Raw genomic sequence first — 15,660 nt, 5'->3', positions numbered from 1 at the left:
AATATGACTCTCTGACTGAGTCCAAGTTTTATGGAACAAATCCTTTTATTAAAGGGATTTGGTCTGTGAAGTTTGGATTCAGTCAAAGGGCCGCACTTGAGGACCTAGATGGCCACATGTGGACTTGCCCAAGGTTCTGCATTCAATATATGTCAGAGGTAGAATTTTAACCCAAGTCTTCCTGGCTCAGAGATTGCCTTTGTATTCACTATTCTAAGTTGCATCTCTGTTAAATTGCTATGTAAATGTGATTAGATTCGGCTGTTGATCCAGGATCTCATAATAACCATTTGAAATACTTTTAAAATACAATTTTACTTTATGGTCCTCATAATCTCTTTCCCACCCTTCACTACCACATTGAGAAAGCAAGAAAAACAACCCATTATAAAAATGTATAGTCGAGCAAAACAAATTCCCTTATTAGCCATGTCTAAAAATGTCTTCTTTTGTACTCTCTATCGAGAGGTGGACAGCATATTTAATTATGAGTCCTCTGGAATCATGGTTGGTCATTGTATTGATCAGAGTTTCTAAGTCTTTCAAAATTTTTTGTCCTTACAATATTGTTGTTAAATATGTTATTCTCTTGGTTCTACTCATTTCTCTTTGCATCAGTTCATACATATCTTCTCAGGTTTCTTTGAAACTATCCCCTTCATGATTTCTTGTGGCACAATAGTATTCCATTTCATTGATATGGTGTAATTTGTTCAGCCATTCCCCAACTGATGGGTGCATTCCCTTAATTTTCAGTTCTTTCATACTACAAAAAGAACTACTAAAGGATTTGTTTTGTACATATGGATCTGTTTCCACTTTCTTTGATTTTTTTTTGAGGTATAGACCTATTAGCACTTTTGTTGGGTCAAAAATGCTTTGATATAAATAGAGTAGATGCTACTATCCCATTTTACACAGGAAAAAATAGAGATCCAGAGAGTCTGTGATGTACCTAGCGATAACAAGGTAATTATTGGAGGAACCAGGATAAAAATATAGGGCACCTGATAGCCAGTTACAATGTTCTTTCTGCCAAAACACAAAAAGTGAGGAAAGGCATTGAAGATCTTCTCCGTTTCTTTAAATCTATTTTCATTAAGATTAAAACCACTCAGGAGTATTGCCTGAAATAGGGGATACTAAAGACTTAGCTGGAGATTCTCTACCCATGTCACTGACATTTTATGCTCCCCATAACTATTTCTGAGTCCAATCAGTATGAAATTCCTACATATGACTTTGCCTTTTCTTTTAGGATAAAAAGCAGTATGTTTATTTGTTTTGATTTTAAAAAATACAATTTTAATTAATTTAAAGAATCTAGAACAGGGGTGGGGAGCCTACAGCCTTGAGGCCACATGTAGCTCTCTAGGTCCTCAAGTGTGGCCCTCTGACTAAGTCCCAGTTTTATAGAACAAATCCTTTTTTAAGGGGATTTGTTCTGTGAAGTTTGGATTTAGTCAAAGGGCTGCACTTGAGGACCTAGAAGGCTACACATGGCCTCAAGACCTTGATCTAGAACTTATGAATAATTTTTCCTCCAACCCCAAATAGACTTTTCCCTCATACATGTTTTTTTCCTTTTATTGGTTTTTTTTTAACACAATTGTAATTTTCTAATTTCTTTGTCTTTACTACAGGCTCTCCCCTTGCAACAAAGAATCAAGTAACACAGTCAAAAGTACCCCTTCCAAAAGTGTTTGTAGTATTCTGTACTTGTAGTTCATAATTCCTTACCCCTCTAGTATCTCTGCCTTTACTGAAGTCATCAATGATGATGTTGAGCAGCACAGAGTCAAACTCAGATCCCTGGGTACTCTACTAGAGACCTCCTGCCACACTGAAATAGAAAAACAACAGCTGTTCTTTGAGTACAGCTGTCTAACTGTCTGATCCATCTCTCTCCATCTTCTCCATAAGAGTAGAATGAAAAGTTCTGTTAAAATTCATGTATGCTGTTTATAGAGTTCCCTTCATTTAACGATCCTGTCAAAAAGGGAGAGGCATGACATGTTCTTGATGGTGCTGGGCTGATTCTTTTGTAATCACTTCTTCCTTTTCTAGATGGTCTAGCCATTTCTCTAGAATATCCCTCCATTCTAGAATTTTCCTAGGGATTGAAGTCAAGCTCACTGGCCTCTAGTTTTCAGATAGACTCTATTTTTTTCATTTTCTCCAATCCCATGGTACATCTCCTGTTTTCCATGATCTTTCAAATATCACTTAAGGTATCTACACATGCCATATCTTTTCAGGATCCATTGAGGTAGTTCATCCGGGCTAGGAGACTTTAGTTCAGTGGTAGCGAGGCGTCTCCTTACTCTTCTCAGCACTCAGTTCCCTGTTAGCCATTTTTGTTCTGTCATTTCCACTTTCAAGGAAATTCTCCACTGTAGGGAAGACAGGAAAAAAGCAGCTCTGCCTTCTATCTGTTGTCAGTTATTATCATCCCATTCATTCCATACAAAAGTCCATTTTCTCCCCATGTAGCTAAAAAAAGAAAAAGAAACAACCCCCAAGCCCCCAGATCTCCCCGTTTTGTTGTCCTTGCTTTCTCTGGCCAGCTTTAGTTTGTTCCGATCTTTAGCATTCCTGACACTTTTTATAGCACTGTGCCCCATTCTAATATCCATCCTCTGTTACTTAGCCTTGTTTCCATCTTCTGTGGATTTCTTTTAAAAATCTAAGTTGGTTGTTGAATTACTTGTGCATCCACATAGTTCTCTTTAGACAAATTCCACGGTTTGTCCTCATTGGGATTGTTTCCTTTTGTGTCTTACAAATTTAATTATTGAGCATTTTCTACTTCTCCTTGACCATTTTACTCCATAAAAGAGATCCTACTTATCTGAACCCTTTGACAGCTGCTTTCCCCAACTCTAGGGTGCGTATCATACTATACCCAGATTCCCACTCCTCTATCACAAGCTCTAGAAACTTCCTCTCTTGGTTCCTATATTTTTTACTCCCACCAACCAATTCTTTCCTTTTGGATTATCAACTGCTTTCTATTGAGAGAGTGAATAAGAAGAGATGATGGAGAGAGATAGAGAGAGCACTCTAGATATCAGGATACTTGAATCCCATGGCGTAAAATTCTGTAGGGAAAGTCAGCTTAATATGAATAGAAAACTCTCACAAATTAAATTTTGAACATCCTAACAAAATTCTGATGGAGAAGAAAAGGAGGAACTTTCTAAAGAGACTTCTGTGGCTACAAAGGGGACATCAGTCAACCTGGATTTTTATTTTTATTTTATTGTTTTTTTAAAATATTTATTTAGTTTTAGTTTTCTTTTTTTTCTTTTTTTTCACTTTTTTAAAAAATATTTTTAGTTTACAACATTCGGTTCCACATAATTTTAAGTTCCAGATTTTCCTCCCTCCCTCCCCCTCTCCCTCCCCAAGATGGCATGGAATCCCATATAACTTCCATGTATAACTTCACATTGAATTAATTTACACACTAGTCAAGTTATGGAGAAGAACTGTGATCAATGAAATGAATCATACGAAAGAAGAAACAGGACCCCAAAAAAACCAAACAAACCCAAAAACAAAAACAAAAGAGAGAAAAAGAAAAAAAAAAGGCTAGCATGAAGTGTGCCTCAATCTGCATTCATACTTCATAGTTCTTTCTCTGAATGTAGATAGCATTCTCCATCATGAGTCCTTTGGAGTTGTCTTTGTACCTTGTGTTGCTGAGAAGAGCAAAGTCTGTCAGGGTTAGTCCTCACAGAATCCATATATCTGTGGTTGTGTTCTCCTGGCTCTGCTCCCCTCACTCAGCATTATGTCGTGTAGATTTTTCCAGGTTGTTATGAAGTCCGTATCATCCCCATTTCTTATAGCACAATAGTATTCCATTACCTTCATATACCACAGCTTGTTCAACCATTCCCCAATTGATGGGCATCCCTTTGATTTCCAATTCTTAGCTAACACAAAAAGAGCCACTCTAATATTTTTGTACATATGGGTCCTTTTCCCGCTTGTGTGATCTCTTTGGGATACAACCCTAGAAGTGGTATTGCTGGGTCAAAGGGTATGAACATTTTTACAGCCCTTTGGGCATAGTTCCAAATTGCTCTCCAGAATGGCTGGATCAGTTCACAACTCCACCAGCAATGTAACAACATTCCAATTTTCCCACATCCTCTCCAGCATTTATCATTTTCCTGTTTTGTTATTTTAGCCAAAGGAGAGATGTGGTATCTAAGAGTTGTTTTGATTTGCATTTCTCTAATCAGTAGTGATTTAGAGCATTTTTTCATATCTTTAATTTATTCCTCTGAAAACTGCCTGTTCATATCCTTTGACCATTTCTCAATTGGGTAGTGACTTGTATTCCTATATATTTGGCTCAGTTCCCTGTATATTTTAGAAATGAGGCCTTTATCAGAGACAGTGGTTATAAACATTTTCTCCCAATTTTCTGTTTCCCTCCTAATCTTTGTTGCATTGGCTTTTTTTGTACAAAAACATTTCAATTTAACATAATCAAAATTACCCATTTTGCATTTTGTGATGTTCTCTATCTTTTGTTGGGTCATGAATTCTTTTCTTTTTCAATAAATCTGATAAGTAAACTATTCCTTGCTCTCCCAAATTACTTATAGTATCAGCCTTTATTCCTAAATCATGAACTCATTTTGACTTTATTTTGGTATATGGTGTAAGATATTGGTCTATGCCCTGTTTCTGCCCTACCATTTTCCAATTTTCCCAACAGTTTTTGTGATTAGATTTATCAAGTTCAGAGAGGGGGAGGTTGAGGTCTCCCAATATTATAGTTCTGCTGTCTATTTCTTCCTGTAACTCCCTTAACCTCTCCTCTAAGAATTTGCATGCCATACCACTTGGTGCATAAATGTTAAGCAATGATATTGCTTCATTGTTTATGGTGCCTTTTAGCAGAATGTAGTGTCCTTCCTTATCTCTTTTAATTAAATCTATCTTTACTTTTGCTTTGTCTGAGATTAGGATTGCTACACCTGCTTTTTTTACTTTAGCTGAGGCACAATATATTTTACTCCAGCCTTTTACCTTTACCCTGTGTGTATCCCCTTGTTTCAAATGTGTTTCTTGTAAACAGTATGTTGTAGGATTATGGTTTTTAATCCATTCTGCTATCTGCTTCCGTTTTATTGCAGAGTTCATCCCATTCACGTTCACAGTTACAATTTCTATCTGTGTCTTTTTCTCCATCCTAGTTCCCCCTGTTTATGCTTTTATTTCTCCCTTTCCCCTTCTCCTCCTCAACAAAGTTTTGCTTTTGACTGCCGCCTTCCTCAGTTTACCCTCCCTCTTTATTCCCCTCCCTTATCTTACCATTTCCCACTTGTTACTTCTCCCCTCCCTTTTCTCCCCCCTTCCCCTCCTACTTCCTGTAGGACAAGTTAGATTTCTATACTTATCAGGGTATGTTATTCCTTTCTTGAACCAGATCAGATGACAGTAACGCTCAAATACTGCTCTTCTCCCTCCCTTCTTTCCCTCTGCTATAATAGGTTTTTGTGCCTCTTCATTTGGTGTAATTTACCCTTTTCTACTACCTCCTTACCTCTTCTCTCATAGCCCTCCCTTTACATCTCTTACTTATGTTTTTTATCCTTATATCAGTTATTTTATACAGGCATTCACAATCTATGTATATCCCTTATTGATTAATAATGTTTGCGGGGGGTTTTCCCCCTGTTTACCTTTTTATGTCTCTCTTGAGTTTTGTATTTGGAGATCAAATTTTCCATTGAATTCCGGCCTTTTCATCAGGAAGGTCTGGAATTCCCTTATTTCGTTGAATGTCCATCTCCTTGCCTGAAAAATTATGCTTAGTTTTGCTGGGTAGTTGATCCTTGGTTGTAGTCCCAGTTCCTTTGCCCTTCGGAGTATCATAGTCCAATTTCTCCTGTCTTTTAATGTGGAAGCTGAGATATCCTGCGTGATCCTGACTGTAGTTCCACGATATTTGAATTGTTTCTTTTTGGCTGCTTGCAGTATTTTCTCCTTGACTTTGTAGTTCTGAAATTTGGCTATAATATTTATTGGTGTTTTCAGTTTGGGATCTCTTTCAGGGGGTGATCGGTAAATTCTTTCAATGATTATTTTGCCCTCTGGTTCTAGGACCTCTGGGCAGTTGTCTTTGATAATTTCTTCGAAGATACTGTCAAGGCTCTTTTTTTCATCGTGGATTTCTGGTAGACCAATAACTCTTAAATTGTCTCTCCTGGATCTATTTTCCAGGTCAGTTGTTTTCCCAATCAGATATTTCACATTTTTTTTCTAGTTTTTCATTCTTTACATTTTGTTTTACTACTTCTTGATGCCTCATAGAGCCATTAGCTTCCACTTGCTCAACTCCAATTTTTAATGAGTTGCTGTCTTCATTTTGCTTTTGAGTCTCCTTTTCCAATTGGTTGATTTTACCTCTCAGGGTGTCATTTTCTCTCTTTAGATTCTGAATCTCCATAGCCATTTCACCAATCTTATTCTTTAGGGACTTGATTTCATCAGTGGATTTTTTTTCATATTTTCTTTTAGCTCTCTAATTTGGTTTTTAAAATCCTCCTTTAGCTCTTCCAGCAATGCTTTTTGGGCTGGAGACCAGTTCACATTACCTTTTGAGGCATCAGATGTATCTATAGTGTCATTGCTGTCCTCTTCCAAATTGGTATTTTGATCATGCCTGTCTCCATAAAAAGACTCAATGGTCCTCAGGTTTTTTGTGTTCTTCTTCACGTTGGTTAGCCTTTTCCTGGCTTTGCAACAAATTTCTGCCTTTTGGGCTTAGGGCTCTCTGTCCCACCTTTCTTATTCTGGGGATTGTGAGTCTAGTTGTTGTCTTTGTGAATTATAACCTTCAGTTTCCTGAGGTGTGGGGGAGGGGTCTGGCTCCCTGATGTCTCTTTCCCTAGGGGTGCTCTCCAGCACTGTTGCTCTTCAGCAATGGTCTCACCTCTTTGTTATTTGAGCTGGGGTCTGGCACTCCCCCTGGGGGAGCAAGAGTAAGTCTAGGTTCCTGGTGTTGACCCCTGCTGGCTCTGCCCCTCTGGGACTCAGGAACTCCTACTACTTGGGCACTGAAGCCCCACTTCTATCTCCTCTGTTCCAGCGTTCTTTTTTTTCCCCCAGGAGTTCTCTGGGTGAGGGGGGGGGAGGGATTAGAGCCATTTACCTGGCCATTATGTCTCCCAGAAGTTCAAGAAGCCAGCGTTTCTTACCTTTGGGCTACAAGCCTCAGGAGTTGGTGTTTCCCAGCGAGTGGCATTGCGCTGCCTCTCATCGCTTCTACAGATTGCCATCCTGTGTTGGGAGGCCTGGGGATCTCTGCTGGTTTCCGGTGCCCAGCTTTCTCTTAGCCTGTATCCCACGTGGGTTTTCCTGGCTGGCACTTCTGCTTTGGTCTGGAGCAGCTCCGCACGCCGAGCACTCTCCAAGCCTCCAGATTCATGCCTTTAGCCTTTCAGACTCTCCCGGCTTGGAAATTTGCCCTACTCAGGCTGCTCTTGGTTTCTAATTCTCTCAAATCTGCTCAAATTCACTATTTTTGTAGGAATCTGACAGACCTTGTGAGAGAGCTCCGGTAAGATGCCGTTTTCATGATACCATCTTCTAGTTTTAGTTTTCAACATTCACTTTTATAAGATTTTGAGTTTTAAATTTTTTCCTCCTCCTTCCCCTTCCCTTCTCCAAGATAGCGTGCAATCTGATATAGGCTATACATGCACAATCATATTAAACATATTTCCACATTAGTCATCCAACCTGGATTTTTAAAAGTTGTGTTTTAAAGATGGAAATCAGGGCAAGTAACAAGAACAAGTGAAAAAGAACGGAAACGGAAATGTAAGAACGATGTCAGGATGAAGAAATTTCAGGAAGATCTGAGACTGATATTGAGGGGTCAACAAAATGCAAATAAAAAAAATGTTATGTTGAGATCAAGAAGAAAGTAGAAGTTATGCTTCTGGTAGAAGAGATTATCAATGAATCAACATTTATTAAGCACCTGTTATGTGCCAGGCTCTGTGCTAAATACAGGGGATACAGGAAAAGGCACAAGACAGCTCCTGCCCTCAAGGAGCTTACAGTCTAACGGAGGAGACAACATACAAATATATACTAAGCAGTCTGTATACAGGAAATAGTTAACAAATGGAAGGCACTAGAATTAAGAGGGGTTGGGAAAGGCTTCCAGTAGAAGGTGAGGTTTTAGTTGGGCCTTAAAGCTAGGGACAGTGATAATTAATGAAGAAAACGCAAAACTATTCAACTCATGTTTCTCTTTTCTCAGTCAAGGGGAATGATATCAGACTATAAAATAAAGAACAAAAATGATTAACATGGAGTTGAAACCCCAGATAAATGTGATGTTAAGAGAGCCCTTGATGAGTCCCAGTCACCAGGTCTAGGTGCTTTTTCTCAGGTTGCTGAAAGAACTGGCGGATAGGATTACTGAGTGTGCTTCCAGTGAACCTGGAGAGATATGGAGAACAGGAAAGGCGCTTCAAGACTGGAGAAGGGACAATGTCCTGATTTTCCCAAAAAGGAGATGGGGGCAAAGTCTGTAGAATATAGAGAGGTGAACTTGACTTTATCTCTGGCTGAATCGAGGACTCTATTAGTTGTTATGAGCAATAGTGAGCATTTAGACAAAGAAAGAACTTCATCAAAACAAGTCATACCTGATCATCTTCATTTCCTTTTTTTGACAGGGTTTCTATACTGTTTCTATCTGTAGATGCGTAGTTTTAAAACAAACATTTAATAATGTCTGTCGTGCCATCTTTGTAGACAAGATGAGATGTATGCAGTCTGGTGGTATGGAGATGATTGAATCACTGGACAAAAAAAATAGGAAGGAAATAAGCATTTATTAAGTGTTTACTATGTGCCACACACTGTGCTAAGTGCTTTACAAATATCTAATTTGATCCTTACAATAACCTATTACTAGACCCATCTTAGAGATGAGAAAACTGAGGCAGACAGAGGTTAAATGACTTGCGCAGCATCGCATAACTGATAAGTGTTTGGGGCCAGATTTGAACTTAGGCGTTCCTGACTCAAGGCTCTGTGTTCTGTCTACTTGTACCAACGATCACAAACAGTACATTATTCAGTGCCAATTTGGAGGGCTCCACAGATATATTCTTGGCAATTTGCATTTTTTAAACATTTTTGGTGGTGAATTAGATTAAATCTAAATGGCATGCTTATCAAATGTGGAGATAACATGAAGTTGGAAGGGACAACTAATAAATTGGATGACAGGATCCAAAAAAGATGTCAACAGTCTAGTGATTGTCCCAGTCTGATAAGATGACATTTATTAGAAGTAAATGTAAAGTCCTACACCTGGGTTCAAAAAATCATCACTGCAAGCATGGGAAAGGAGAAATATGGCTAGACAATAATTATTATGAAAAATGATCTGGGAGTTTTAATGGATGAGTCAACAGTGTGAGATGATAGAGATATCAGTCCTTGACAGCTTTAAGAGAGGTGCAGCGTGGAGGAGGCGGGGAGGTGACAATTTGTCTGTGCTCTGTACCAGTCAGATCATTTGTGCAGCACGCTATTCAGCTGGTCTCTCAAATGTTAGGAAGGATGTAGACAAGCTAGAGGGTGTCCTGAAAAGGACAACCAAGATGAGGAGAGGACTTAAGACCATGTTATATGGAGATTGGTTGGGGGGAATTGGAGATATTTATCTGGGTATCTATTATGTGTTTTGTAGTGCCATCAGGAGTGTGCTGGAACCAGTTCAAACTGGCTTGAGAAAGCTAGTTGTTAAATTTCAGCATGAGCACTTATTTACCCCTTGAAAATGGGTAAATGCTACAGGGCACGATTTATTGTTTTATTGACTGTCCTGACAAGAAAATGATGAAGAATAGGTTAAAAATGCAAGTTAAATGTGTTGAGGGTACATTTTTTTTCCCCAGAGATTTGGTTGTTAAATGTTTACTAGCACCCCTCTGAATATCATGATAAGTACTAGGGGAGATATAGAGAAAATAATAATGCTGTTAATATTAAGAATAATATAGTTATATAACACCTTAAGGTTTGCAGTGCCCTTTACATATTTTATCTCATTTGAAGAGGAAGGTGATCATAATAGCTCATATTAATATAATGCTTCAAGGCAAGGGTATCAAACATTGCAGGCCAATAATCCAGAATGCTAAACCAGATTAAAATGTAATTGAGAAGTATTCAGCAAGATACATGAAAATAGAACACAGATAATGTTAGTATGGGTTTTTCTAAGTCAATATGTAACCCACAGGGATCTTTATGTATAGGTTAGTGGTTCCCATTTCTATTGGACTTTGACACCACCGCTTTAAGGTTTGCAAAGTGTAGAGTGGGTAGAATGATACACTTGGAGTCAAGATGTTCGTGTCTTGCCTCAGTTACTTACTAGCTGTGTGACCCTGGGCAAGTTACTTAACCTCTCTCAGCTTCAGTTTTTTTCATCTGTAAAATAGAGATCATAACACTTTTGGAGATCCTCACAAGGTTGTTCTGAGGGTCAGAGCAGATAATACATGTAAAATGCCCTGCAAATCTTAAAACACAATGGTGAGTGTGACTTCTTCCTAGCCCTTCCATTCTTTGGTTATTAGCACTGCCTTCTTCAGTGTTGTATCATGCCTATTCTCCCTCACTGACTTTTGATAATAAAAGTTCTTATTTGAAGCTAAAGATGTTAATTTCCTTAGAGGACAGTAGTTGTAGGACTCAGTTTAATGTATTTATCCCACAATTATGCACTTTGCCAGTTCTTTGCCCTTAGAAAGCATTCCCTCTTTCCCTGCTTGGTGATTTTTAATTATGTTGCACATTAACAGCTTTGGTTTTCAGTTCCTTCTGTGGGATTTTCTGGCAATTAAGAAGTTTGTAAAAAGAAAGTATGGAAGCCAGATGGAGTACTTAAAGATGAAGTGGGCAGTTTTGTTTTTTAGTAAATAAACTTTTTTTTTTGGAGGGAGATAGAAAAGGAGGAAGTTTTAATGTTCTTTCTTTTGAGAGGCAGTGCAGGTGTGATGAGAAGAATGCTGGACCTGGAGTTAGGAGAGGCCTAGGTTTGAATCCACATTTGTGGTGTGGACATTGCATAACCTTCTTTGAGCCTCATCTGTAAAATGGGATAATACTACCTGTAGCACTAATTTCACTATATTCTTGTCAGGCTCAACTGACAACTTGGACCTAAAGCATCAAGAAGTTAAGTGACTTACATAGCATCACACAGCTGCCTTATGTCAGAGATCAGAATTGAACCCAGGTCTTCCTGGCCCTGAGGTCAGTTTTGTATCTGCTATGCTACATTTATAAAGAATATATTAAATACTATATATTTATACAATATTATAATGTTATTTATTAATAAATTAACTTAAAAAGTAATCAAATAAATAAATTAATAATTAATAAATATTAAACAACCTATATATGCCAGGCACTTTGATAAATGCTGGAGATATAAAGAAAAGCATAAATAGTCCTTGTCCACAATTTAATGGATGGGGGCGGGGTGGGAGCAATATGCAAAAAATTATCAGTGAACAATATATCTGCAAGATAAACTGGAGATAGTTTCAGAGGAAAAGCATTAGCATTAAGGAGGTGGAGGGATAAGGAAAGGCTTCTTTTAGAAGATGGGATTTTAGCTGAGACTTGAAGGAAGCCAGAGAAGCCAGGATGTGAAGGTGAGGATGGAAAGAATTCCAGGCATGGGCAACAGCTAGTGAAAATACTCAATCAAAAGATGAAATGTCTTGTGTGAGGAACAGCAAAGAGGCTAGTATCACTATATCATGGAGTACATGGGAGGATATATCTGATTAGAAAAGGATTCAGAGAAAGAACAAAAGGTCCAAAATATAAAGGGAATTAATGAAAAGAAATGCAAGGGAAGGTGGCATTACTGTACCAGATCTAAAACTGTATTATAAAGCAGCAATCATCAAAACTGGCTAAGAAATAGAGTGGTGGATCAGTGGAATAAGTTAGGTACACAAGACACAGTCAATGACTGTAGTAATCTACTGTTAGATAAACCTAAAGACCCCAGTTTCTGGGATAAGAACTCACTATTTGACAAAAACTGCTGGGAAAACTGGAGAATAGTATGGCAGAAGCTAGGCATAGAGCAACAGCTCATACCATATACCAAGATAAGGTCAAAATGGTTTAGGTACAAGATATAGATATAAAGGGTGATAACCTAAGCAAATTAGGAGAGCAAGGAAACCTGTCAGATCTATGGAGAAGGGAAGAATTTATGACCACACAAGAGACAGAGAACATTATGAAATGCAAAATGGATAATTTTGATTACAATAAATTAAAAAAGTTTTTGCACAAAGCCAATGCAACCAAAATTAGAAGGGAAGCAGAAAGTTAGAAAACAATTTTTACAGCTAGTGTCTCTAACAAAGGCCTCATTTCTAAAATATTTAGAAAAGTGAGTCAAATTTGTAAGACTACAAGTCATTCCCCAATGGATAGACAAAGTATATAAACAGGCAGTTTTCAGAGGAAGAAATTAAAGCTATCTATAGTCATATGAAAAAAAAATGCTCTAAATAACTATTGATTAGAGATACGCCAATCAAAACAAGTCTGAGGTACCACATCACACCTATCAGATTAGTTAACATAAAACAGGAAAATGATAAATGTTGGAGAAGATGTGGGAAGATGTAATGGTAATTAAGGTGGGGACTTTTTATTTTAAACTATCTTCTCTTTTGGAGCAGTGAGGTAATCAAGTGTCTTTGATGAGTCTAGCCCTTGTTTCTTTGATTCAATCAAGAGCCTTTGACCTGCTTAAGAAACAAGAAAACCTAGTTCATATGGGTTTGAATCTCATGATTGTGATGCCCTTTGACCCTGAACAGGGAATATAAACTCAGAGGTTAGCGTTTTGTTTGGGGCTCTCACTCCCTGGAAGAGTGTCGTGTGATTTGACCAGATGAGACTCTGGGTAGCCACCGGAGCCCCCCCGGCTTTGAAAACCTAGATGTTAGTGCCTCTCTCTCTGGTAACTATGTAATTCTTTGGTCAGATAGCTAGAGGCCTGTCTGTTGATAACTGTGTGTATTTGCTCTGTTTATATAATGTAAGCTTGTAATTTCTGTTTGTATTTGCTCTGAAGTTCAGGGTGCTGGTTTTTCCCCCCAAACTAAGTGAAATATATATATACACATATATATATGTGTGTGTGTGTGTGTGTGTGTGTGTGTGTGTGTGTGTGTGTGTTTGATTGGAATGAGATTGTTAAACCCTTATAGTTGCTTTCCTTAGAAAAGCAGATCAAAGAACCTGTGCCAGCAGCCTTCCTGGGTACTGGTGTTTTCAGTCTTTTACCCCCACAACAGCTGCTAGCAACATTGTTGTTACAGAAGATTGGAATGTTAATGGGTTGTTGGTGGAGTTGTAAACTGATCTAATCATTCTGGAAAGCAATTTGCAACTATGCCCAGAGGGCTTCCCTTTGATCCAGCCATATCAATACTAGGTCTATGTCTAAAGAGATCACAAAAAAGGGAAAAGGACCCACATGTCTAAAAATATTTATATCAGCTCTTTTTGTGGTGGCCAAGAATTAGAAATTGAGGGGCTGCCCATCAATTGGGGAATGGCTGAAGGAGTTGTGGTATATGAATGTAATGGAATACTATTGTTCCATAAGAAATGGTGAACAGGCAGATTTCAGAAAAACCTGGAAAGACTTACATGAACTGATGTTGAGTGAAGGGAGCAGAACCAGGAGAACATTGCACACAATAACAGCAACATTGTGTGATGACCAGCTTGGATAGACTTGGCTATTCTGAGCTAATTATATAAGACAATTCAAAAGACTTGTGATGGAAAATGCTATCCATATCCAGAGAAAGAACTATGGAGTCTGAATGCAGATCAAAACACACTATTTTGTTTTTCTTTCTCAAGGTTTTTCCTTTTTGTTCTGATTCTTCTTTCACAATATGATTGATGTGAAAATATGTTTAATGTGATTGTACGTGTATAGCCTATATCAGATTGTATGCCATTTTGGAGAGGGGGAAGAGGGGGAGAAGAAAAAATTTAGAATTCAAAATCTTATAAAAGTGAATGTTGAAAAGTAAAAAAAAGAAAAGTAGGAAGAAAGAAAGAAAAAAGAAAGATAAAAGAAAGAAAAATGGAAAGGAAAAAAAAAGTTTGAGACAAAGGGTAGGCAGCCCCATTGCTGCACTGGTACCCATGGAGTGCTTTAATAACCAGAAGAAGGCCTTTGGTGTGTTGGATGGGTATCTGAGCAAGCATTTAAGTTTGGGAAATGATGCTTAAAATATTTTTCGTTTGCTTATTTGTGTATATATTTTTTATCTTCAAAAGAATCCAGAAGGCCTTCAAGGAATCATAAAATCATTCCAATAGAATGTAAGCTCCTTAAGGGAACTCCTCCAGGGACTATTTATTGTTGTCTTTATATCCTTATTGCCTAGGAAAGTGCCAGGTGTCTAGGAGACGTTTGAAAAATGCATGTTAGTTGGATGGATGAATTTATGGAGGACTTACAGAAAGATGTAAACAAAAATCTTTCAGGATGAGTCAACATGAATGAGTTGTGATCTGTATTGGTGGAGAAAATACCTACACCAATGAAACCTGATCGATGGAAATATTGATTCATCCTATATACAAGCACTATGGGAAATACAAAGAAATATAAAATTTACCTCCTGCTCTTAAAGAGCTTATTTATCTAGTTGAGGAGAAAGGATGTACACATAAGCAGACATACAAATACTCTTTAGTATAGCATTAAGGCCTTCCATGGCTGGCTCCCACCTTCCTTTCTAGCCACACTTCGCAAACTCTTATGTTCTAGTAAACTAGACTGATAATTGTTCCCTGTACCCTGTGATCCATCTCCCATTTCTATATGTTTGGGCAAACCATTCCTTGTGCCTAGAGGGAAGGCCCTCCTCATCTCTACCTCTCCATCTTTTCTTCGTTTTAGGCTTTATTAAGGTTCCATGAAGGTGCCACCAAGGTGGCGTAGTGGATAGAGTGCCAGGCCTGAAGTCAGGAAAATTCATCTGCATGAGTTCAAATCTGGCTTCAGACACTTACTAGCTGTGTGACCCTGGTCAATTAACTTCACCTTGTTTGCCTCAGTTTCTTCATCTATAAAATGATCTGGAGAAGGAAATGACAAACCATTCCATTGTCTTTGCCAAGAAAACCCCAAATGGCATCATGAAGAGTAGGACATGCCTGAGGCAGCACCAAGATGGCAGAGTAAAGGCAGGGACTCACCTGAGCTCTTCCCCAAACCCTTGAAAAAATGTCTCTAAATAAATTCTAGAGGAGCAGAACCCATAAAAAGATGGAGCAAAACATTTTTCCAGCCCAAGACAACTTAGAAAGTCAACAGGAAATGAATGTTGCACCTGGTGAGAGAGAAGCACAGTCCAGAACAGGTTGCACCAGTGCAAACTGGACCCCAGAAAACCAGGAGCTGACCTTGGGATGGCTGAATCAGTGGCAGCTGTGGTAATTTCCAGACTTCTCAACCCACAGACGCTAAGGGGGTTGAACAACTGTCAGAAGGAGATTTACAGAGGTCCCTTTACTGATGTCAGGGGAAGG

At 38.4% G+C, this 15,660-nt stretch overlaps 1 protein-coding gene across 1 annotated transcript in view; it reads left to right on the top strand.

Annotated features, from left to right (window-relative positions):
- SUSD1 (sushi domain containing 1) overlaps positions 1–15,660 on the top strand; it is a 278,160-nt gene that overhangs the window by 36,591 nt on the left and 225,909 nt on the right. The window lies entirely within an intron of this gene.

This window comes from Trichosurus vulpecula, chromosome 1 (assembly GCF_011100635.1).
Source record: "Trichosurus vulpecula isolate mTriVul1 chromosome 1, mTriVul1.pri, whole genome shotgun sequence".
In the NCBI taxonomy this organism is placed as follows: domain Eukaryota; kingdom Metazoa; phylum Chordata; class Mammalia; order Diprotodontia; family Phalangeridae; genus Trichosurus; species Trichosurus vulpecula.
Note: the sequence above shows the minus strand (reverse complement) of the source record. Positions and strands in the feature narration are given on the sequence as shown.